This window comes from Polyodon spathula, chromosome 18, assembly GCF_017654505.1.
Source record: "Polyodon spathula isolate WHYD16114869_AA chromosome 18, ASM1765450v1, whole genome shotgun sequence".
Taxonomy (NCBI): domain Eukaryota; kingdom Metazoa; phylum Chordata; class Actinopteri; order Acipenseriformes; family Polyodontidae; genus Polyodon; species Polyodon spathula.
The window spans coordinates 24,206,967-24,232,396 of NC_054551.1; the positions used below are offsets into that span (position 1 = coordinate 24,206,967).

General features: G+C 35.8%; 1 long non-coding RNA gene across 4 annotated transcripts in view; it reads right to left on the minus strand.

The window, feature by feature from the left end:
- Positions 1 to 9,147: 9,147 nt before the first annotated feature.
- Positions 9,148 to 25,430, minus strand: part of LOC121331008 — a 31,099-nt gene continuing 14,816 nt past the window's right edge. The window contains exons 4-7 of one of the 4 annotated variants that reach the window (XR_005951932.1): positions 24,063 to 24,124; positions 17,257 to 17,372; positions 12,667 to 12,742; positions 9,148 to 10,188 (exon numbers count right to left, since the gene is read on the minus strand). This is a non-coding gene — a long non-coding RNA (uncharacterized LOC121331008). The remainder of the gene's footprint in view (positions 10,189 to 12,666; positions 12,743 to 17,256; positions 17,373 to 24,062; positions 24,125 to 25,430) is intronic. The other 3 variants (XR_005951930.1, XR_005951929.1, XR_005951931.1) reach the window with 3 other exon arrangements.

Consider the following 25,430-nt stretch of genomic DNA (forward strand, 5'->3'; position numbering starts at 1 on the left):
TCTGATCCAATCAATTTCCTCTATTTCCATTTCGTGTCTCCAGTCCTAACAGTTTGAAAGAGTCAATGCATTTTTTAAAGCTACCAACACTGACCCTGAGGAAATGTATAAGGAGATCTCCACATATAGCAAGAGCCTACGCAGCAAAGTTTATGATGAGTGTGGAGATCTTCCCCCTCCATCAAGAGTAGATTTTGGTGCAAAGTTTGAAGAAGAAGCCAAGAAGTATGTAGCAGCTCATCGAAATTCAGCTCTTCATCAAGCAAAAGTTGAAGAAATCAAATTGTGTTGCATGAATTTTCTTACAGAAGCCATACAGCAAGAAAGCGTGTCTCCCTAGCCAGAATGATCTCTCCAAGGGACTTAGTGGCTTACACCCAAGCAAGCTTGTGAGCAAAACAAGAAGAATTTAATTAGCTCAGCTTCCCTTTGCTCATCTTAGGAAACCTCACTCTGGGGTAATAGCAGAACAATATAGGAAGATTTTGCAGACAAACTGGTCTAAAGAATCAGATTTTGTTGGCTCTGTACCAGATGATACAGTTACCTTTTTGTCTGTGATTCTAAGGCTAAAAAAAACTTTTGTCAATGGGAACAAGAGGAACACGTGTTGCCTGCGTGTTGCTTTGCAGTTTGGGGTGGTCACACGGTAGACAAGCCTGCATTCAACAAGCTGGCAACACACAGAGACACATGTCACGAGACGTAAACATGCTGTGAAGGAATACGATATAAAAATATACTAATTATACTACCAAATCTGTAGTTCCTTCTTAAATAAAAAGGTGTACATTAGTAGAACTATGTAGTTATTTATCCTAAACAATGTTTTCAATACTGTAATTCAATACCTTAATTCTAGGCTTTCAGCGAGCTAGAAGGCAGACCTAAGATTTGTTTTAAAACAAATTTCACTTTGTTTACTGTTAAAATTAAAGATGTTATGATTGGAGGTTAATGTAGGAATGACAGGCACACTGTATACATGGTAAATTAAAATAAAACATTTTAAAAGCTATGCAGCACATTTATTTTATTGTTGTAAGATAAATATATTCATAGCTTAAACATGTTATTGTAATCGTGGACATTTAACGTTCACTTATTACACCGTCCATCTAAGCAGCACAGTCACAAGGACAAGTTATAAAACAGCACATTTAAGTAAAGGTATAAGTATGGTGTGGGTGGGAGGCACAAGATTAACAGTCTCTATATGTTTTACGGGTAAAAACAATAGAGTTCTGTTCACATAAATTGTGATATAGTTTTGTTTAAGTTGCATAGATTAAAACTACGGTTCTGTGTCTGTGATGTGTGTCAAACTAATTAAAAAGTCAGATTATGCATATTTGAATGCTTTAATAATAAGTTGTGCCAATTGGTATCGTCATAATTTGTATGCTACAGACAATGGAATAGATGGTGAATGACAGAAAGAATGTCAAAGCACTTATTTCCAAGGATGCAGTATCAGGTCCTGTTCATGACAGCTCTTGAGACTTTGAAACCGTAAGTATATTATGATTATTAGGACACCAATTCTCAGCAACTTGTCATGCAGGCTTGTGGCAAAGTGGTTTGCAGTGCACAGGTGTAGCGGTGATGCAGTGCACAGCAATAGGAAGACATAACACAGTTCATGATCCAGCAGCTCTTTACTTAGCTGTGTTTCCTGGTGGAAATGATAAATAATAGTAACTGGCAATACACACCAATTTGTATTGCTCAGTTAAAACAACTGGGTTCAGTCCCAAAATAATAGATAAGTATAAACACTCAACAAACACAAACGCAATCACAAGTCACAAGATCTGAGTGTAAGTAGTGAAATACTATTATGTGCACAGGTAGTCCGGGTTTGGTGTTGTCTTCACACAAAGGCTCCTGGATAGTTTAGCTGTCTAACAATGACAAACAATACAATTATTATACTGACAAAACAAACACATAACTCATGGTACATTTATAATCTTTCAGCTATCTTTCCATAACCATAACAAAGGAACAGATCGCTTCACCACATCCCGATATACCCTCAGTCATGCCCCCCTTCGGCAGCGAGTGCAAACACTTTTCCTCCAATCCGCAATTAAGGCGATGACTTCTGGTATTGTGACTCCGCCCCCTTTCTGGATGGCTGACTTCCAAATTGCCCTGGAATGATTTGCCAACCCATCCATCGGAGTACACTGTTCCTGTTATACAGCGCCCTCACAGAGTGGAAAGGAGATTTGGATTCACTCGCTCTGTCACAAGCCTAAACATTGATTCATGTTGAAAATGAATAAATACTACAATAGAAAAAAATTCAAGGGTAGCATTTTCTACCTAATTTATTGCAAATGCCTTTATGAATTTAAAATTGTATACACTTCTAAATGTTCTATTCAATTGAGAAAGGCAGCCAAACTCAAAGGCAGCCATATATGTAGATTCCTTTATATATATATATATATATATATATATATATATATATATATATATATGCCTACCAGTAATTCATCATTTGTTCTCTAAACAAAACTAATGTTTGAATTTGATATTTGTTTATTTAAATTGCCTTAATAGGAATACACCAGTCACTACCACAGAGCCTAATCAGAGTAGAGGTCAGTAATGTGACAGCCGTCAGACCTGTACTGGGTTCCTTGCCGCACTTTCCACCTTTCACTGCACTGCAAAATCAAAATCCTCAGCTGAAGTCCCATCAGAAGACCAAGTTAAAAAGTGCTCTTGTTCAGGCACTCTTTGACCACTTATTCCAGATAACCATGTAAGTAATCATATAATGTTGCTGATGCAAATTGATCATTCACCATCTGTATATGCTGAACTGGTGTATAAGGATTGCCTTAAATACACAAGTATCCATCACATATGCTATATATATATATATATATATATATATATATATATATATATATATATATATATATATATATATATATATATAACATAATTACCAATTTTGGTGAGAAAAAGTTGATCTTGATATACTATTTTGTAATCTGATTTTATTTTGTAGTTTTTGGTTGCAATCAAGGTATGTCAAAGATGCAGACAAGATGTTTGAGTGACCTAGAGAAGAAAGGTAAGGGTTGAGTATCAGAGGGAAACATTGTGCTTATCATTACATTGCAAAAAAAAGAAAATATTGCCACTTCTGCCAGTTGTTACATCAGATTTACCTTTTCAAAACTAATTTTAGGATTATTTTAAATCTATGGATTTGTACATTGGAAGCTATCAAAAGAATTGTTCAGGGAAAGAAACCAACAGCTACAGGCATTTCACAGTACTGTTTAAATATTCTTATTTTAGAATGGGGGGGTTCTCTGGATACAATTCAGACACAACCTGAGTGACAGATATGTACTTCTTTTCTAGGCCTGGAGCTGACTGCAGCAATCTTACTCTTACCATCACTGTTCAATGAAGATTCAACAGCCTTATTTGCGATAAATTTGGATTTCAGTTCTTTCCATATTTCATTACTAGTGGAGTGAATGTAAGGGCATCACTTGGGACTAGCATATGTTTTATCTACAATGTTGTATGATTTTCATATAGTGTTCCTGCTTGATCAAACATTTTCTTATATGTCATCCCTCCAGGGATTTATGGGTTGTCAATTAGTGTCTGTCATCACGCTAACTGAAACAAAATTTCCTCCTATCCCGTATGCATTTTTTTTTAATAGCAAGTGCGATTAGCCTATCAAACACAATTTGAGTCAGTGCTTTTTTTTATCGTTTTCTTTCTGACATACATGTATTCCTGAATAATTTAAAATTATACAAATTATATTTCAGGACCCAGCCCTCCCAAACCCTGCGATTGTGTTACATCAGTGTGTGGAGGGAAATCCTATGTACTAGGAAAGAGTGGGCATCATAATGGATGGCCAGTCTATGCTGATTGACGACGTGACCGTTGATATTTCTCTTTGGGGGATGTTTTTTGTCTCTACTGTTTTTGGAATTGAGTGTCCAAGGCAGTTAAAGACATTGGGCTTTTTAGAGGCATTTGTGTATAAACTAAGTTCTTCACAATCAGTGCCCATTAGCCTTCAAAGAGTGTTCCATGCAGTTTCTGTCTAAATGTAAAAAAAAAAAAAACGAGTTCCTCTTTGTTTTCTCCTGAGACCACAATGTGTTGCTAATCTTGTGATGACTCTGTATTCTTTTTGTATTATTTGCTTGTAAATAATTTTTAGTTTTTTTTTTTATTTCAGTCCTTTTTAAATGTACTTGATAGCACTTGTTTCTGTATTCAAATTAAATAGTATAAATTTGTGTTATATATAAAGAGTTAACAGCAAGTAATTTTCTTTTTCTCTTTACTGTATGGTACAGGTAGATGTGGCATCAAGTATTTAGTTCACATAAAGACAAGTGTGTTTAATATATTTCTTTTAAAACTATAGTTAAATAATTTGTTAATATCAACTACATTTGAATGTACCTGTTGTAAGAATTAATTAATTTTCAAAATGCACTGTTCACTTGAACATTCAGACTGTATAGTACTTGATGCCATTGAATACATTTTTCCCCAATTAGATCATTTTGTTTATTTTTGTTATCTCAAGTTTACACAAATGTCATTGTGGTACTTAATGTGTTATGTTTATCCACTCTTTAGTTATCTAAACATGATAAACACATGTAATTTTCCAACAGTCATATTGTAGAAGGAACAATATACAAGAGTTTATTGAACACTCTTTCAGCCTAGAGAGAGGTAGTAAAGATTTCAGTTTTCTGACAAACAAGAGTATTACAGATAACATATGCATGGGTGTGGAAAAATAATTGAATAACCAGGTTTAATTCTACTGAAAACATTCAGAGGAAGCACAAACGGTTTGACAACGGTACTTGACAGCACCTTAAATGGTTCTACAAAAGCAGGAGCCAAATATGGTTCTTGGAAGAATCTAAAATATTTTCTTAAAGACATATGAGCATGTTTTTTTTTGTGGAACTTTTCCAAAATGGTTCTTTAAAGAACTAAAAATGGCAAAGAACCAAAAATGGTTCTAGATCGAACCTTTTTTCTTAAGTGTAGACACCCTGGTGTTCCAAAAAGTTAAGGGAAAGACTTACCACCATACATTTGAAAATGATCCATCAAAACGACATTCCCTAATGGCAGATGCATAAAAGGCAAATATGTGTATCACCGAAATTTGAGCAATATATTTCTTCCTATATTTCAGAGCGACTGGAGGTCACATTCCACCTGTAAGTGGTAATGCACATAATAAGGAGTGACTTACATGGTAATGCAATTTAGGTGAATTCCTATAGCAGTTAAAGCAGGGTCAAAAAAACTCCCATGTTTTTAAAAGAATGTGCGGCAGCTTTGCCATAACTGTAAGATGTACTAACTAATGTGTAAAATTCAAATTCTCTATCCTTAGGCATAACCTTTTTTTTATTAATAAATTTGCATCATATCTCAAATGGTTTCTCAAAATGGTATACAGCAATGGCCAAAAGTTTAGCATCTCCTAGAATTTTAGGATTGAGACATAATAATTTTTAAAAAAAAAAAACACACTACTGTATATGAACATAATTTAGGTATTTTATTTGACATCATGTAATCAAAGAAACTACAAAATTATATTGCAAGTCCACTGGGAGCCATCATAGTAGTACATTATTTCATGTCTGATTTCAAAATGTCACACTTCTCGATTTTTTTTTTTTTGCAGTTTTTTTGTTAACAATATAGAAAACTACAAAGCAGTATGTAATTCAATGTTAATGTAACATTATGCAGCAGGTTTAATTCAACTTTATGAAGCAACATTTATTTTATTTGCTTTATGAAGTTCCAGGTACGAAGGTACAAAAGGTTTTGTTGAATCAATTTGTTTTACGTTGCAATGGTGCGGTACTTACGCATGTGACACCACCTTTTTCATAAGCAAAGATCTAAAGCAAAATTAAACTGGCATGCTCAATGCAAAATAGTGTATAGAAGCAGTTTTTTTTTTTTTTTTTAATGTTATATGGAGCAGTTATACAAACAATTTAGTGCCATTACATTACAGGTTATTTAATCTGACATCATTTTAGGTGAGCAGTGTGCTGTAAACATGTCTGATTCAATTAAATAATGAATTCAGACATCTGCTAGCACACTATGCTCAACTAAGCCTGTATGGTGCAAGAAGAATCAAGGGATTTAGCTGCTGTTTTCCATAACTGAATTGCAGTTATTTTCTTTGAACAGATAGGTTGGTTCTATATTTCTTAGTAAAAAAACTCTGAGACGTGTTGCAATTACTGCAGGTTTAGTTCCTCCCTTAATGTTGATTGAACCTCACTGAAAAATCCAAGCCAGTGCTGCTTTCTGCACAGCATATCACTTCTACTCAATACCTTTCCCTGGCATTTCGACTCTTTAATCGGCTTCACTTTAATTTATTTATAATTAATTAATTTGCTTCATATGTAATGATGGTAAGAGCCCTTAACTTGCTATTTGTGGATGTGCCTCTTTGAAAACTATAGATAGGAGTTTGGTCCAGTTAATGAGAGCTTTTTGTTGTATCTGACATTCAGATACCTGTCTTGAAAAGAGCTTTATAAAGCAGGACTGAATGAGGCATAATGACAATTAAAGATAATTGTACATGCTGGAACGTAGAATGTAAATACACCCTACAAAACAAGCTGCTGACCCTTGTGTGTGTTTCTATTTTGTTAGTTGTTTTACTGGGTATTGCCTTATTCTCTTACCGAGTACTAGAATAGCCTGTGGTGACAGTGCTTATCGTTTACTGAGAATTGCACAAAATATTTAAATGATTTGAAAAATGCAATGACTTTTAACAAAGGCATCAGCTCCACACTGCTTAAATGAGTAGCTTCACAAGGACACAAAAGGCATATTATCAAGAAGTACATAGCTTCTCACCCAGCTGCCGATACTATGCAATGCACTCAATAGAGTGATTATTTTTCAAGATGTTTTTTTTTTGTTTGTTTTGTTGTTTTTTTTTTTAAAAGGTACAACACTATATAAACGACTACAGAATCACCTATCAAACATAAAAATACAAAAGTAAATGAACCAGTAAAAATGAACATAACATGAATAATCTACATATGGTAGACAAAGGTATATTAAACATAGCAAAACTTTGGGAAATTGGCTCTTTTGAGCAGAAATATATACAGCACATTAAAAAAATATTGTGTTCTTTATCATTACGGTTAACGTGTGTATCACTGCCTGTGACCAACCTTGTGTTTCAAGTGATAACCCCCCCCCCCCCCAAAAAAAAATAAACACTGGCTGATATTCAGATCAAAAGAAAATATGTTTATTTAGCAAACCAGTCTTCCATAATACATTCACTGAAACAAATACAACTCTAGGCAAAAAGTAAAGGGCTACAGTATACATTATTAATGTAAAAATGCATGCATCACTTACCTTCTGTTCTGATAGCTTTTTATTAACGATATATATATATATATATATGCACACTGAAAAAATAAAAACGCAACATGTAAAATGTTGATCCCACGTTTCCATACGCATGAAAAGCTTATTTCTCTCAAATTTCTGTGCACAGATTTGTTTACATCCCTGTTAGTGAGCATTTCTACTTTGCCAAGATAATCCATCCACCTGACAGGTGTGGCATATCAAAAAGCTGATTAAACAGCATGATCTTTACACAGGTGTACCCTGTGCTGGGGACAATAAAAGGACACTCTTAAATGTGCAGTTTTGTCACACAACACAATGCCACAGATGTCTCAGGTTTTGAGGGAGCGTGCAATTGGCAAACTGACTGCAGGAATGTCCACCAGACCTGTTGCCACAGAACTGAATGTTCACTTCTCTACCATAAGCCACCTCCAACGTCGTTTTAGAGAATTTGGCAGTACGTCCAACCGGCCTCACAACCGCAGACCACGTGTCCACGCCAGCCCAGGACCTCCACATCCGGCTTCTTCACCTGCGGGATGGTCTGAGACCAGCCACCCAGACAGCTGATGAAACTGTGGGTTTGCACAACCGAAGAATTTCTGCACAAACTGTCAGAAATCATCTCAGGGAAGCTCATCTGCGTGCTCTTCGTCCTCACCAGGGTCTTGCCCTGACTGCAGTTTGGCGTCGTAACCGACTTCAGTGCGCAAATGCTCACCTTCGATGGCCACTGGCATGCTGGAGAAATGTGCTCTTCACGATTGAATTCCAGTTTCAACTGAACCAGGCAGATGGCAGACAGCGTGTATGACGTCGTTGTGGGGGCGAGCGGTTTGCTGATGTCAACATTGTGAACAGAGTGACCCATGGTGGCGGTGGGGTTATGGTATGGGCAGGCATAAGCTATGGACAACAAACACAATTGCATTTTATTGATGGCAATTTGAATGCACAGAGATACCCTGACGAGATCCTGAGGCCATTCATCCGACGCCATCACCTCATGTTTCAGCATGATAATGCGTGGCCCCATGTCGCAAGGATCTGTACACAATTCCTGGAAGTTGAAAATGTCCCAGTATTTCCATGGTCTGCATACTCACCAGACATGTCACCCATTGAGCTTGATGGGGATGCTCTGGATCGACGTGTACTACAGCGTGTTCCAGTTCCCACCAATATCCAGCAACTTCACACAGCCATTGAAGAGGAGTGGGACAACATTCCACAGGCCACAATCAAAAGCCTGATCAACTCTATGTGAAAGAGATGTGTCGCACTGGATGAGGCAAATTGTGGTCACACCAGATACTACCTGGTTTTCTGATCCAACTTTTTTTTTTTTAAGGTATCTGCTGGTACCAAACAGATGCATATCTGTATTCCCAGTCATGTGAAATCTATAGATTAGGGCCTAATGAATTTATTTCAATTGACTGATTTCCTTACATGAACTGTAACTCAGTAAAATCTTTGAAATGGTTGCATGTTGCGTTTATGTTTTTGTTCAGTGCCAAATAAGCCAATCTCTGCCAGTACATCTTTGAAAATGTCCTGAACTGGCGCAAATTCTTGATTTATATTATGTGTGTGTGTGGTGGTGGTGGTGGGGGGGGGGGCCCCCCCAAACCGTTTGGGCAGTGGAGGGTGTAAATAGACATATATTTTGTGCAAAATCTCAAGAGATTATCAGTAAGTACTATATTTTAATACAGAAACAAGAACAAGAAAAATACAGAAGAAAATGTAGTGGCATCTAGTCTCTTATATATTATAGATAGCTGCAAATTATAAGCTTCTCTTCTAAGCAATATTATGTATACTGATTTATTAATGCATTAATAACTAACAAACATATATCTTGCACATATCACCTCTGTGGAAATGTACATGAATAAGTACATGAATATGTACATGAATAAGGCTGTCGTCAAGCTTATTTTTGACTCACGAAAAACAAAATCTTAATTAGTAACAAAATGAAAAAGAATAGCAGATAATGACAAGCTGCGTATCTTCTCTTTCTTTAGTGAAGCAGGTGAGTGGTAATTAAAAATCAACGCCTCCACTGGATACATGCTAAAATCTGGGCCACAGTTGCATTCATTGTTCAGCGAGCTTTTCCACAGTTAAACCCACCGACAGCAATGAATGTTGACTGTGACCTTTGCTGCATCTTGTTCCGGACAAAAAAACACAATAACTGTCCACGCTCACAGGCTCAACAGCTGAAAGCCACTGCTTGCGCAATCGCCGCCATGCAGATGAACGCTGGCTGCAGGGTACAATCAACGGTCGATGGTTTTTTCACATTTATCTTAAACTCACCGACAGCGTTGAATGTTCACTGAAGCAAACATCACATACAAATAAATAGATTTGATAGATTTGTTAAAAGATCTGGAAGAGACATAATGAATTTGGTCTTTAAGTTGAGAGAACAAACAAGGACATCCTTCAAATTGTTCATCTTTCGACACTGAAATTAAATGTTTTTTTTTTTTTGTCGTTTTTTTTTTTTTTTTTTTTTTTTAAAGGTAAAATGCAGTGGTTCCTTCTTTTGCTCTGTGGTGACCCTCTCCAGCCTATTATGTCAAGCAGGTTGTGATCTGAGCAGAGCCTGCAGATAAAACTCAATGGGAGGTAGCCCTAAATCATGAATAACATAGCTAGTGCACTTCATAATTCTGGTTTGTTATACCAAGATTCTGCAATCGTCTTGATCATCTGTAACGTAGCAAGAAAGGTGATCAGTGAACAAAGCAAATACATTTATATAGACCAGCCCCCACCACGAGTAATACTTTTATATTTAGAAATGAAGTTTCCAATACCTTTCCAAAAAGTAACTGGCCTTTGACATTGGTAGTGAATAGGCACGTCTACCAAGATATGTTATTATCGTCATGTAACGTGTGCTGTATCTGCATACTTTTTGAATAACCAAGTTATGTAATGATAAATGATTGATCCTTTTCATCTGTAAAGTGTGTGGTTTGGTTATATTTGGGTACATTTAGGTTGTAAGTACAAATGTGAATTTTCCCAGATATTTGGTAGAAGTTCTTATTCAAACAACTCATAAATAAGGAGTGGCAGGTTTCTCACTGTGAATCTTTACACTGTGCAATGGCTTATTTTAAATAAGTGTGAGCTGACAGTATTTGTGTCAGGTGCAAAACATGTATTACCAATGCACTAAGCTGCATATCTCTTTTCATCGTTCGTAATATTTAAGGGCCATCTTTGACAAACTATTAATTATTTACACTTTTTTGTGTTGTTTGTTTTGTATGTGTAACGTTACAGAACATGTCTGTCAATATTGCTGTGGTAGATTTCAGATGTATACTGTTTTATTGTCCTTGGTATGTTTGTGAATGCTGTAAACCCATCTTTCTCCAAGCAAATGAGACCACACTGCAATAGCTCCGACAACACTTTTAAACAAATACATTTTTTGGTTTGTTTTTTTGGCCAGCGATACCAGTCAACCTGAAACTGTTGACTCACAACCTTTTCATAAATGCTAGTTATATTCTTGTGACTGTGGCGTCTGTGGCATGTCATATACACTCCTTGTTTTGAATCATCTCAATGCAGGCTTTGTAAAATTGCTTATATTTGCAAAAAAAAGTCAGTTGAGAGCGCTACTACTAAAGTAGCCAAAGAACATGCCACATCATTTCTATAACACGCTGAGTCACTGCGGTATACAGTTGTTTTGCATGGCCTTAACATATGTTTGCAGGGTATGATTATCTTCACGAATGGCACTGTGTCATATTATTTCCTTCTACAAATAAACAGGATGAAATTATTAAAAATAAAGAAGCATTCTTTATTTCTTTTTAACTTTTATATATGTTTAAACCGAGAAATTTTAAAAACATGTCATGAGCTGCATTGTTGCTCAAGCCATTTGATAATATCTTCCACTTAATTATTGGATTTTTTTCTCATGGTGATGTAATAATGGAATATGTTTTGTTTTGTTTCCATTTTTGGCTCATTTCTGTGTTCTATTTCTATTTACTTGCGACATGATTTATTAAAGCAAGTACCTGACATTTTGCACATCATTGAAACTCATGAAAAATTTAAAGAATTAGAAGAAACTTGAATTTGAGTTTATAAAAAAAAGGTCATAAATAATCTAGAGCACTTTCCTTAGCTATGAAAAATAATGCCACCGCCTACATGGACTACTGGTTTTCAGAAACCTGAAACTTAACAAGAAGTGACAGAGGTGGATTAGGAAATTGTTTATTTTGTCACTGGGAAAAGCCACAGGGATTCGGGCTGCTGAAGTCATCCTTGTTGAGACCAGATCGGTCTCCTGCCTGATGACCTGTCTTTAATTTAAGTGACTGCCTTTGCCAGTCCTTCTAGAGGGCAAGTGTGTGAAACAGAGCATTTCATCACAATTTCTGCACTCCTCCTCTTCCTTTCCCTCTCCCAGATAGCTGACCTAAATAGAAAACACAGGTCTGCTGTCCCTCAAAGAAAAGCGCTACTGCTTTTTACCGGAATGCATCCCACAAACATTCCAGAACTCCCTCTTATACTTGGTTCCAGTAAAATTATTATTATTATTTTTTTTAAAACTGTCTAAATTGAAGTATCTGAAATGGATGAGTTTTTAGGTTTTGATCTTATATTTTATCGCAAGCAGTACATTAGGATGTACATGGATCAACAGATGAAATAAAATTGACTGTATTCTTGAAGATTTAACACACAAGCAAGGTTTATTTTGTAATCATCATATGACCTCATTTTTTTAGATGCTAAACTTGATTGTAACCCAGGTGATGAGTTCTGTCATTAAAGATGTCAAGCATGAAGTATTGTAACCCAGGTGCTAGGTTCAGTACCCATGACTGCTTGGAGCATCTGAGATGAGGGACTCTAAAACTCTAACCCTCTGTGCTATACTTTATGTTTAAACATATGTGTCACAAACTATTACTTTTAAAGTCTTGATAGTGTCAAGCTCCAAATAAACAGGACCATTTGTTGGTTTGGATTTTAAAATGAAATCGTTTCTGATATCATACAGAGTTAAAAGCTGTTGATTTCTCATTCATCCATAACTTCTACTAAATCAGCTTTGCATTAAATGTTAAAATGTACTTTTAATGATGTCAATACAATGTGTTTAGGACCTAACAGTCTTATAAAATTTCTAACAAAATACTTTACCTCATAACTTAATAGATTTCTTAATCCATTCTAAATAGATGAAGAGGTGTTCAGGTTCTTCTTATTTTCACAAAACCTGCAAAACAGCACAAGGGTTGACAGCATATTGTATTTGTTATTATAGTATGTTCTGACATATTGTTTTAATCAGTCTGTATTTTTTCACCTATGAATGCTTAAGATCATTTTAGCATGCAATGTCTAACATAAAATTTTGGCTAAAGATAATTTTACTACCATTTAACTATGAAACAGTAATTAAAATTACTGACTAGGGGATTTCTGACAGTCAGACTGTACATTCTAGCTCTTACATATGGCAGTCAGTGGAGAGGTTACTGAAAATCCACAGATTAGTAGTAAGAAATACATTTCGTTAGGGAAACTCAAACTGAAAAATCAGATCAGTAAAAAACTAATTAAAAAAAAAAACTGGTGGACTGGGAAGGGGGGGGGGGGGGGGGGGGGGGGGGGGGGTGGTTTAAATATATTCAAATATATACAACCTTGTCAAGGTCTTTACTGTAAAATGCAATGAGAAAATGCATTGACTAGACTTTCATAGTTGGCATTTGCAGTACTTTCCATTATATTTTTTATAATGCACATGGTTAGATTTACTCATGTAAGATTCTGGAATGGGAATGTTCATATTCACAATTTTAAATCTGATTATCTGAACAAAACTATTTTACAAACAGACCCTGATTCCAGTCAGTTTGGATTATAGATGTTTCGCTGTCTGTGTTTCACTTTACTACACATTCATAACATGTTCCAATAGAATAAAAGCTATTTTTTTGTATGTCTGAATATGCTGGAAACCACAGCTTGACTACTCTTGTGGCACAACACAGAAGCACTTTACACTGCAGGGCTGAAATGGAAACAAATAGTTTATTAAAAGTGGGGTAATTTCTAAGGTGGCTTACTGCTCATTATTAACTACACCTAAAGCATCATCTCTCCCTTAAATCTTTCTCCCTTTGATCTGGGAGATTATATTAATTTCAACTGTATGATGTTTCTGAGCAAACTCTCTAAGCACAGAGAATGGTGATAAATGAATTCTGCCAGCAGTATTATATGTCAGCTACAAAGTGTTGTAGAGTACTGATTAAAGGGTATAATTGTGCATAATCTACGTTCTCTCTGTGGTTAAAGCTACTTAACATATTTTTTAGCCACACTGGAAAAAGCCACTTAACAATACTGTAAACAAGCTAAACACACTGTTTCACAAGGCAAAAAGATATATTTGAAAACACGTAGATCTTTAAATGCCAGACCCTAACCTTTACAATACACTTAAGCAGTATATTTAAAGAGCACTACAACTCTGATTCCCATTTAATAATACCAAACTTAGTCCCACATGAAAGAACGTAAATACAGATTTCCTACATTCTGAATAGGTTTGCAGAGATATTCATGAACATCATAATCCTTTAAATTATTTTGACTGGGATGCGGATTTCTTTCCACTGCAAGACAGTGCTATTAGTGTATGTTAATATTAATGCCTACCGGACCAACCACTGCTCTAGTTACACAAGCTTGTACTAATGCAATTAATAAAATTAGTAGGATTGTACAGCCACTAACTACTGTATTTAAAAAATGTATTTTTTACTGTGTTCTTCCACCTGGGACTGCTGACAGTAATACTGCACCGATTCTGACATTAAAACTCAATATATCATATTGAGACGAATGCTCCTTTTTAAAATAATAAATGTGTTTTTTTTTTTATTAAATTGTTCCTCTTTCAAATCCACTGTTACTATTTCCAAAAACATCTTAAAGAGAGAGCAAATAAAAGAACAAAAAAAAAAAAAAAAAAAAATAGCTGTGATCTTGAAGTTGCATGTTTCTGGCTTGCTGAAAATATTCTTTTGTGACCAGAGGGTATGTTTGAAGCCATGACTGCTTCACCTCCCTGTGACTAGTATCACAGTCATATTTTAGTTGTGTGCATGGGTGGCTGGTATTCCTTTTGGTTACATCTTTCGGAACATGATTTTACAAGCAGCGCTGTCCGCTGACTGTTTCTAATTAGAACCTCTGTCCTCCCGCCAAACACAATGTTTGTGGCATACATTTTACGTGAACAAGCTAAAGGGCTTTCATTGAGCGAAATCAAATCAAACTAAACAGCCTGAATTGATTCATCTACCAGCACATGCTGAAAGTAATCGTGCTGGCAGTCTGACACAAGTACATTTTTCAAAGCCTTAGCCACCGTGGCGAACTTGAAAAATAGTTGAGCCACAAGGGAAAATGTTTCACTTTGGCGACGTGGCGAGCGGCTAGCGGGCATGCAGATAGAAAAGCAATGATATATAAAGTATGTTATTAATCCTGAACATTAACCATGCACCCAAAGACTTGGGGATGAAATATACCAGTGATCCAGTTCTGATCATTTTATTTACTTGTACTTGGAACTTATATACTGCATAACTATTATGGATTCCAGTGTGATACAATGTTATTTGATTACATGATGTCAAATAAAATATATAAAATATGTTCATAAAATTCTAGGTGATGCAACATTTTTGTCCGTAGCTGTAGTTTATCTTTATAACCCATATATGGCTCAATTGCCTCGTGAATGGCAGAACGTGACTGGACCAACAAACACATACGGTATCGTCTTTAAACGAGCTGGTGAAATATAGGAATGAGTAAGGATTTATTTAAACAAAAAAAAAAAAAAAAAAAAATGGAAGAGAGACCAGGATTCTACTTTGTCTTGTTTTACAAGGCAGAAAGTAAACTGAATTGGGCAATCAGCATAGGTCACAAATGATACACCCCTTTCAGATGATCCAGCCATAACATTCTTTATAGATTTAAAGGTTAACAGAAAGGTACAGAAACAATATTAAGATCACAGGCAGTTTTGTTCAAAGCAGTCTCATGCAGGGTCTCATTATATGTTTGCCTTCAGCTAAGTATTCAAATAAATATTCTCACTTCAGTAGAAACTAATCTATAGGGGTTTCATACCCTGGTAAACACATAGCAATAATGCCCTTTTTCCTCTTGCATACATATTTACTAAAATGCATTGATTCTTCAGTGTAACCGGTTATTATAATGTCTGTTTTAAACACGGGCATTATACTTTACACACACACTGAACACTATAGATTAATAACCCATGTTTATATACTGTCTGTGTATTGCCAGGCTGGAAGAAAGTAAACAGAGGCATCAACTAACATGTACGTTGAATTTAACATTATAGGATTTGATTTATTGTTATCTATATAGCAGCTTGTAAACTCAATACATGGCACATGATACCTGGCAACTAGGCATAATAGCATATGCTAAAAATAAATGTGCTACCATGTTTAAACATAACAAGAAATTTCATTTCTGGCTGTAAGTAGAGGAGAATGAATCAAAGGATCAGATTTAAGAGGTTTTCCCACGATAACCCCCACTTCACAGTGGCATTCCTTGATCCCACTGACTCAAAGTTGCTCCTGTGGGAAGTATAATCTAGAACTTCTGCAGAGTCTGAACATTTCCATTATGTGGAGGATGATCATAACAATTTCTCCTGAATAACTGTTTGGCCACGAGCCATCAACTTTTGACATTAAACAAGAGGCGCCACAGAGCAAGGCTGATTCTCAGTGGATGTAAGTGAATCTCTTCTACAAGTGAGGTATTGATTTAAATGGTCTTAAATGAAACCACTGGGTTTTACTGTCCTCACTTTTATAGTTCTTGTTGATTTGTTTGCTGTGCTGTCACTGTTATTCTTTTTCAAAAATCTTCAATGTGGTAGCTTACCCTACTATAAATGAGAATATCAAAAAAAGGAAATATACCAAAGAGAAAATTGGGGCGTGCAAGTTCTTTTTCAATATGCTCATTTATAGAAGGGCTTTATCAGACTACCTTGCATTAGATTATACAACACACTTTCACAGGCAGACTTTTTGATGCCAATGCATGACTTTGCTCAAAAAGATGAGCTGGCATACAGGGTAGATTCTATAAATGCATAATGCTATCGGACAACATCAGACTGATGTTATTAATTAATACTGCTTGCTGTTAAAGCTATTGTTACCACTATATAATATGCTGGGGGTATTGATTATTCAGATTCAAATTTAGGGGGCATTGCTGATGTGTGGACAGTTACGGCACTGGTGCACAACTCTGGCTGTCAAGATCCATTCTAGTCTAGGTTTTTTGTTCCAATCAGGTCACAAATTAGCAGGTCCGACTAACTAACTTAGTATCTGATTGGAGTTGAGCCCTCCATCTGAAACCATAGGGATTTTATTTCTGTCTCCAATATAGCCAGTTATAAATACAATTTAAAATACATCTTCCATAGTAGATACAAAAATAAATTGCAGTTAACCCCATACAGGTATATATCATCTTTAAGGAGTAAATAATAATTAGCTTTTCAACAAATATTCAACAAATAACTTAAATAGTTACTTCAATGTCTCTCTTTCTTCCGTTTCATATTAAACACCTGCATTTGTGAAAGTCGCAGCTGTAATAATATCTGTAATGAAACTGATGGGTTAACAATGTAGATGGCATTACCGTGAATGTCGATGGCATTACCGTGAATGTAAATGGTTCCAAAGGCTGAGCCACAACTTCACTAATTACGAAGGAGGTGTGGCTTTTTGTTGCAAGGTAGAAACAAAGCTGGTAGTCTGAAATGGAAAAAAAACCCACCAAGTATGAATCATATCATTTGCAAAATATTTGGGAAAAAACACCCAGAATAAACATATAATTTGGAAAATATGGTAGATTAAAAAGGCGTATGTGTGATCAACAGTGAAATACATGACAAATTTTTCAGCATGTCAGCAAACAGAAATCCTATTCTTCAAAAATCATTAAAGGTCAGATTCTCAGCCCGGTAAGTAACTATGTTTTGTATTTAAAAGAAGAAAATAAGAAAAAAATACTGGTTTATGTTAATTTGAAAGCAGACTACAACTTGAATTCACTCACAAAGTGCCTGATTTTCCTAAGCTGTTTTACAAACAAGTAATGTGGTTTTCTGTAAATTTAGTAAATCATTCAGGTATACCTACTCAACACAAGTTACCATGCTTTGAAAATCAGACCCACAGCATTTCACTGAAAATTTTTAGAGGATACTGTATTTAAATAAGGAATCAATAATTCTGAAGCCAGAGCAAACCAAGCCCTCCTCTCTTCACTTTGCTGACACAGACACACACTCCATGCAGTCACACACATTCACATAAACATCCAGGGTGGTCTGGTATAGATGGAACTAAGAGAACTGTGCCAAATGTACATTTCTTAATGAGATACAGATTTATTTATGTATGGTGCAAAACCGTACTAGTGCCAGGTTGTGTAAAATATGCTAGTTTTCTCTGCAAAGTCCACTTACATTTATACTATCGCTTGTAAAGGCACATCTTGTCCTAATTAACTTGCCATCAAGCAACCATGGAACATGCCTTCTGTCTTCATCAAAACCTGGTTCTTTAGGGCAACCAAAGGAATGAACAGACAACTACGGAGGTATATACAAATCACATACTTTTGGGGATTCTATTATTTGTTTCACTAAGGAGAGCTGGCTATGTGCCAGAAATATTCAGTATGTGGCAAAATTGTACAAAGTAGGTAATCAGTATTGATTACCTTCATATTGAAATTGTACACAGCAGCATTTATTTGGTGCTGGTGTAGAAAATGCATTTTGTCCTAACTTAAATCTAGTCTAGATCTCAGCAAAAAAAAAAATTGACAACACATTAATCTCAACATCCATTTAAATGAACATAGATACTGTGCTATTGGACTAGAAAGCTATCAGAGCACAACTAACTAGTAAGGACCATACAACTGACTTTTCCAATTGCACAGTAACACAGAAAACAGCTAGTGCCCTAGAGAACTACAGTATAGTAAGAAAAGGCAGAAGGTGATGCATGTCACCTGAAACTGGGAGTCACCTGAAACTAGAGAATAATAGTAGTCTAGACTTAAAAAAAAAAGCCAGCTGACAAGTATCTAACACATAGATAGACAGTAACTAGCATGAAAGGGCATTAATTGAGGGCATAAAGTGGTAGGAGTTCTGCATTTTTTGTGTTGTTGGTTTTAATGCAGTTTCTGAGAGTAACACTGACATTAATGCTGGTGTCATTTCTCTTCAGAATGTACCCACTGTACACAATGATGCCAGATGACTTTGCAGGGCCAGGGGCAGCAGCTTTCTCTGGCTGCGGAAGGGGGGACTGGACAAGCTTTCAGAACAAACCCTTCCTTGCCTAAGCTAATCAGCAGCTGAACGAGCCACCTGACATGAACTTTTGTCTGCTTGATGTGTGCTGCCCTCAGAGAAGACGTGTCCGCTTGATGCTTCACAAGAGAAAGCAGAAGGGACTGGGGACAATCACACAGGACAAGCGGAGGTGCCCTCCAGACTAATCTGTGCATCTGTCCAACTAAAGAGAAAATGCCTGGGGCTTATGCTGCTCTATAAAAATGAGGACACTAGCAACACGTTGAAGGAAGCTGACAGTAGAAAGCCCTTACGTGTTTTAAAAAAAAGAAAAAGCAAGGCAAATTCAATTCAAATGATTATATATATTATATATATATATATATATATATATATATATATATATATATATATATATGATATATAGATATATATATATATTATATATATATACGTAAAATAAAATGGAATTCATCGATATACCGCTTCTATCGAATGTTGTTGAATTCGAAACATTGGCATTACATGGCAAGGAGACTAAAAAAGACACTGTTTTGGACTCAACACACTATAAGTTTTTTATGACCAAGTTCCAAATGATTTACAGGAGGCAACATGTGCTACCCTGTACACAGGGAAATGTTTGCATAAAGAGACAAAACATTATAATTGCATCTATGCTATGAAGTTATTACATCAGCTTTTAGGAGAATATGTGATGTATCCTAATGCAATCATAAAATTCAAGTACTTTATTCTGTAAACCCCTTTTAATAATAATGTGGACGCCATACACAACAGAGATGAACGACAAACATTAAAACTGTTGGGTTGGGTAGCATACAGTAAATTGCACAACTAGCAGCCACTTAATTTTAAATGGAAGTTGCAAAACTAAAATGAAGGACATACAGATAAAACAGAATTTAAATGATTACGATATTGTATGATATGTATGTTACAATTATTCTCTGCATGATTTAGTCATACACACACATTATATATATATATATATATATATATATATATATATATATATATATATATATATATATATATATATAGACACACACACACATACACACACACATATACAAGGGTATAGGCTTTACTGTATGTGCTGCTCATAGCAGCGTGAAACCCAGTGATAGTAGCTGTCACTGTCAGGGCAACCTCTATGTGGAAGCGTTTGCTGTTGCAGTGAGCAGGAGGCTGCAGCCGATGCACTGTGCTATACACAGGCCTGTGGAAGCGAGCCTCTTTCCTCCCTAATCCCTCTGGTGCCGACAGCCCGAGGGTGATGGGGCTCACAGCCAAGCCGCACAGCATGCCCCCAAGGATGAGCCAACTCCAAGCGGGCAGCTCTCCAGAGCCTGCAAACCCAAATCTGAGAAGCAGAGTCTGCCTGATAAGGGCTTCTACTGGGGCTACTGCCTCCAACAGCATCATGGATCGACTTTCTGCAGTAACTGGAAGTGAGTGTTCCCCTTGGAAGTCTTAAGTGTCTGTGGTTTAGTTCAGCTGGATTGTGTTACACTTTGAATAATAGACCCTTCCCTCCTCTCCCCCAGTTAATTCTTTCTGGTAGAACTGTCTTCAGATCTTTATGGTTTCAGTTTCTACTTGCATCTATCACTTCCTTTAAAAAAGTCCTGAAATTCCTGATTTAATTCAGACACCCTCACAGGCTGCTATAAGCCGCAGAAAATCCATACAAACATAACAATATGTCATTCTATTTCTTTCTATTGTCAACATTGCCTGATTATACTCTTTCTTAATTATTAATTTAACTACAGCAATTGAGTTGATCACAAGCCTGACTGATTTTTTTTTAATGCAACTGGAAAATGCGTATAAAAAAAACAAAAAAACCAACTAGGGCCTGCACATTGATATTTTATATATCATTAGCTAATGTGATGTTCCGCTTAATATACCTTTAAATTACTTCTAATAAAAGGCTGAATCAAACAATCCCAAGTAAAATACTTTCCAGTAGCAAACCAGGATAAAAATCAATAATAGCCTTATTCCTTCTTTTAATTACATAAGCATTGTCACAAAACATGGGCTATGTGTTCAGCTTTCACTATACTAAGACATTACAGTCAAATACTGTACAATAATGCCTAAGTAGGAACTTATTTCTGCAAAACCATTTTCGGCTAATGCAGCACTTGATAGTCACTGCCTATTGTGTATAGGGAATGTTACACATTCACAGTGTCTGTATTGAACAAAAACTAGCTTCAGACACCAATAAAATCAAGACTGTGTAGATCCTTATCGCAATCAGGAGACTGCTTGCTTCAGGTTCGCTGTAGACCAATAAATTACAGACATGCAGGATCGGTAAAGTTGAACAATGTCTTTACGACAAAACAATGTGATAATTTAATATAAAAACAAAATGGAGGACTGAAATAAATCTATTTCTTCACATGTCAAGTGAAGCTGTGCTCCCCTGCTTCTTGCTCTGTGGAGTCTGAAGCATGACCTGGAGAGACCCGTTTCTAATAAAATATGAAGATTCTTTATTCAATCCCAAGCCTCTTTTAGATACACAATGCCAACAGTGTAGAATTAGTGCCACATCCTTTGCCAGATTACCAGTGCACACTATGGACTGTTTTAACTTACAGTACAGAATGATGTTCAGCCAGGAGAACATCATGAATTTTAAAGAAGTTAAAAATGAGAAGGTATGGGGCTGAATTGTGTGCCATATGCATAAAAATATCAGCAACCTTTTCCTATATCTATACCGAGTAATGGCTTGACTCTACAATGCAGCTGAATATGTGATCATAGTGGATATAACCTGCAAATAATGCTGTCTCAACAGTAGAACAGCACGTGCACTGAATTTGCCAGATGGAAGCACCCTTTCTCTTGGTACTAATTTCACATATTACACAATTAACAATCTTTGAAAACTAAAATAAGCAGAAGTATTGGGACATGTTTTACTTAGAAATATGTCATTTATGAGGTACTTCACCTTTATTGTTAGTTAAAACAAAATAATTTTGCAGACGCTTACATGCCTACTTTTCAGTCGAGCTAGAAGCCTCTGCTGCCCTTTTCTATAAATCACACGGAAGTGATCTGTTGAGATGGAGTTGTCAACCTGCTTTTGGTGGTACAATGAGTCAGTGTTTTCTGCCCATTGAAATTAATCTTAATAGATGGAGTTCCAGTGCAGACTGACCTTTAAAGTATCTGTCTCCTCATTTCCCCACTCAATAATCAGCATGGATTTGCTCAAAGGAATCAATACTCAACTGTTGACATCTGCTAGAAACCTTATTCACATATACTGTAACTTTTTTTTCCAAAAGTCGATCCATGTTATTTAACAGAAACTTGACTTATTAACAATATTTGCCAGCAGAGCCAGCATGTATTGGAGATGATTACTGGAGACCAGTGTTTATATTAGATCACTCATTTCACATGCTTCATACAGTCATTGAGAAGCTGCTAACACACAACCTTGTAGCAACATCGTAACTCAATTTAAACACTCCAGCAACTTTGTTAAAATGTTGTGTGTTAGTGGAAACGAAATAACAGTTTTGTTTTATAACAAAATTACACTGTATTGTACACCCTCAAGTATAAAACTAAAGTATTATTTCGGTCTTTTTTTATGCACTGGCTAACAAAGATACAATATTTAAAAACAAACTTACATCTACCATTATTAATAATAGTAATAATAATAATAATAATAATAGCAACAACAGTTAAATTCACTAAAAAGAAAAAGCACTGTAGATAGCAGAACACAGGTATGTAGGCTACGCTTACAGGATAAGAAGAAGATCTTCTAAAAAGTTTTTAAACATGAACAATAAAAGCAATAATTATCATTATCAAAAATAAATTATTGTTTAATCTCACACTTGTACATTGTTAATACAACAAAACAAGTTACACTACACCAAGAGGTTTGTATCTGGCCTACTTTCAGCACGCTTAAAATTATCTAAACTGTTAATATTGTAATAACTGCATTAAAAATATACAAATATACATTCTTAAGGCCTACCTTAAATTGTTTTCTATTATTATTATTTATTAATCCTGACAGTCACTTTCATCGAGGTCACTTATTAGCAGTTCATTACGCTCAAGCTTCTCCTCATCTTCCACAGCTTCAATGGCAATGACAGAGACCCGGCATTTAATTGAGACCCGACGTTTATTTACAATATTTGCCAGCAGACCCGGTGGGCATTGGAGACAGGCGATTATTTGAGACCCAGCGATTATTTTAAGTTTTACGGTAATAATAATAATAATAATAATAATAATAATAATAATAATAGAGTGAGACTTTGGAGGTACATTCATCCTTCCTAGTAGGACTGATACTTCTGTCACTACCTAAAGTAGACGCAAACTGCTTAAGAATGGTAATTAAGTTAAAATTATCTGTATGTTGAAAGTAATATGGTTTTCTTAGTTAACAGTAGTATTATGAAAAATGCACGGATCTCAATTACTTTGCATGTGAAGAATTTCACAGCAAAGTCTTAGACAGATGAAATGGTAGATGTATTAGTCCAGAGATGATAGACAAAGAGAAGGAGAAGTAATACCTTTTATTGGACTAACTAAACAGTAAGTCTGAATTCAATGGTGTTTTTCTTCTCACTTTTTTACAATTCTTTATTTAAATTGGTCGTTCATTTGCACATCATCCGTTGAAATGAACTACAGCAAAGTTTCAATTAACCACATTTTATTTTCACAAGGACACCTGCTTCTTCATATCGAACCCTGCAGTTGAGTGTTTGAAGGTTCATCTGCTTCTTCATATCGCACCTGAAAGTTGAGTGTTTGAAGGTTCACCCCAGAAGGAATGAACCTGAAAAACGGCACAGGCCATACCACAGGCAAGTCATAATTTAAAACTATTATTAAACAGTGCATTCAACAAAGCAATGCTGCATGTAAATGATACCAGTAAGCATTATAGTCTTGAGTGGAGAACTAAAAAATAAACAGACATTAACTGTGCAGCAAATGCAACAATGACAATGCCTACCCCAGCATGAAGCCAGTTGGGTTGCTGTTATTTTTCTAATCCTTAAGAGCTATTATAAACACTGCTTACCTTTTGAATTTAGGCGTGCGCACATCAACTGGATGTGCCAAGAGAATTTGGCAGCCCACAGACTGCAAGACAGAATATCTGTTTCAAGAGGCTGAATCCCCAAAAGTCTACACCTTAAACAGGTGATCAAACATTTCTACTTCAAAAGGCCTAACTTCAAACATTTGATAAATAATAAAAATAAAAAAAAATTACAGGCAACACAGATGAAAGGGTGGTGGCGGTAAAGGTAAACAAACATTGTAATAAAAGAACGTCTGTTGTTTTAATAACATGTCTTTTCCAAGTCTGTAATTTAAATACCATTAAAAGGATGGCAAAGTAAAAGGATACAGTCAAGATGCATGGCAGGACCTTGTGGTCTTTACTTACAGGGCTCATCTACTAAATCGACGTCTTTGATCCCTTGCCAAATTCATTAAGAGGTAAAGTGAGTCCATTAGGGAAACACGTTCTACCCTTCACACACACGCAAACGCACACGCAAAAGGGAATTGCTGTCAAGTTTTTTTTTTTGTATTTTTTTTTTTTTAATATGCTTAGAATCAATAATTGTTTGCACAAAAAAAATCTTTCCACAGTCATGTGTCAGTATTTGTGTGGCATCTCAACTGCAAAAACAACCATTACATTCTGAAAATAATTGCCTTTAAATCCTATTTGCATCAAATTATGATCACCGTTGCAAACAGAATGTAACAGCAATGTGTAGGAATCCATTCTAGATATTGTATGTTCTTATGAATTACACTAAGCTGCAGACGTGTTTCTGAATGTAGTACCACCATGTCAGCTCACCAAGAAAAAAATCTCGCAAGCCACCATTTTAAATCAGAAACCAATTTTGGATTAAAGGGTGTTATTCTAGCAACAGTATTTCTCCTTATTTTTTCTGCTTTGTAATTCAGTTCAGTTTGATGGAACAACCAGAGGAATTAAACCATTTCCATTGTAGCTTAGCACAGATGTTATCAGAACCCATTTATTAGAAGCAATGTAGGCCAGGCTGTTCCTGGCAGTGGCACAAGAAAAGGTCAGAAATCTAATATATTCTATACGCAGAGCACTGATAAGTGCAACTAGGCATCACTGTAAGTACATTAGGGAACTATATCAGTAGTAATTTACAGTCCTTTTAAAGTGCCTGTAGTCTTCTGTCTCTCAAAAACAAATATAACGTATTATTTGCGAAAGCCATGAAGTCTTGAAAATGCATTTAGAATATAAAGCTGTAAAAAGCAGAGGAACATCCCAGCCTAATCTGACCTGAATGCACCCATTTGACCTAGTTTTCCTAATAATATCTTGTTAACTTCTGTATGTTTTCAGGACAGTTAAGGAGTGGCAACTGTTATGGGAAGTTGTCTG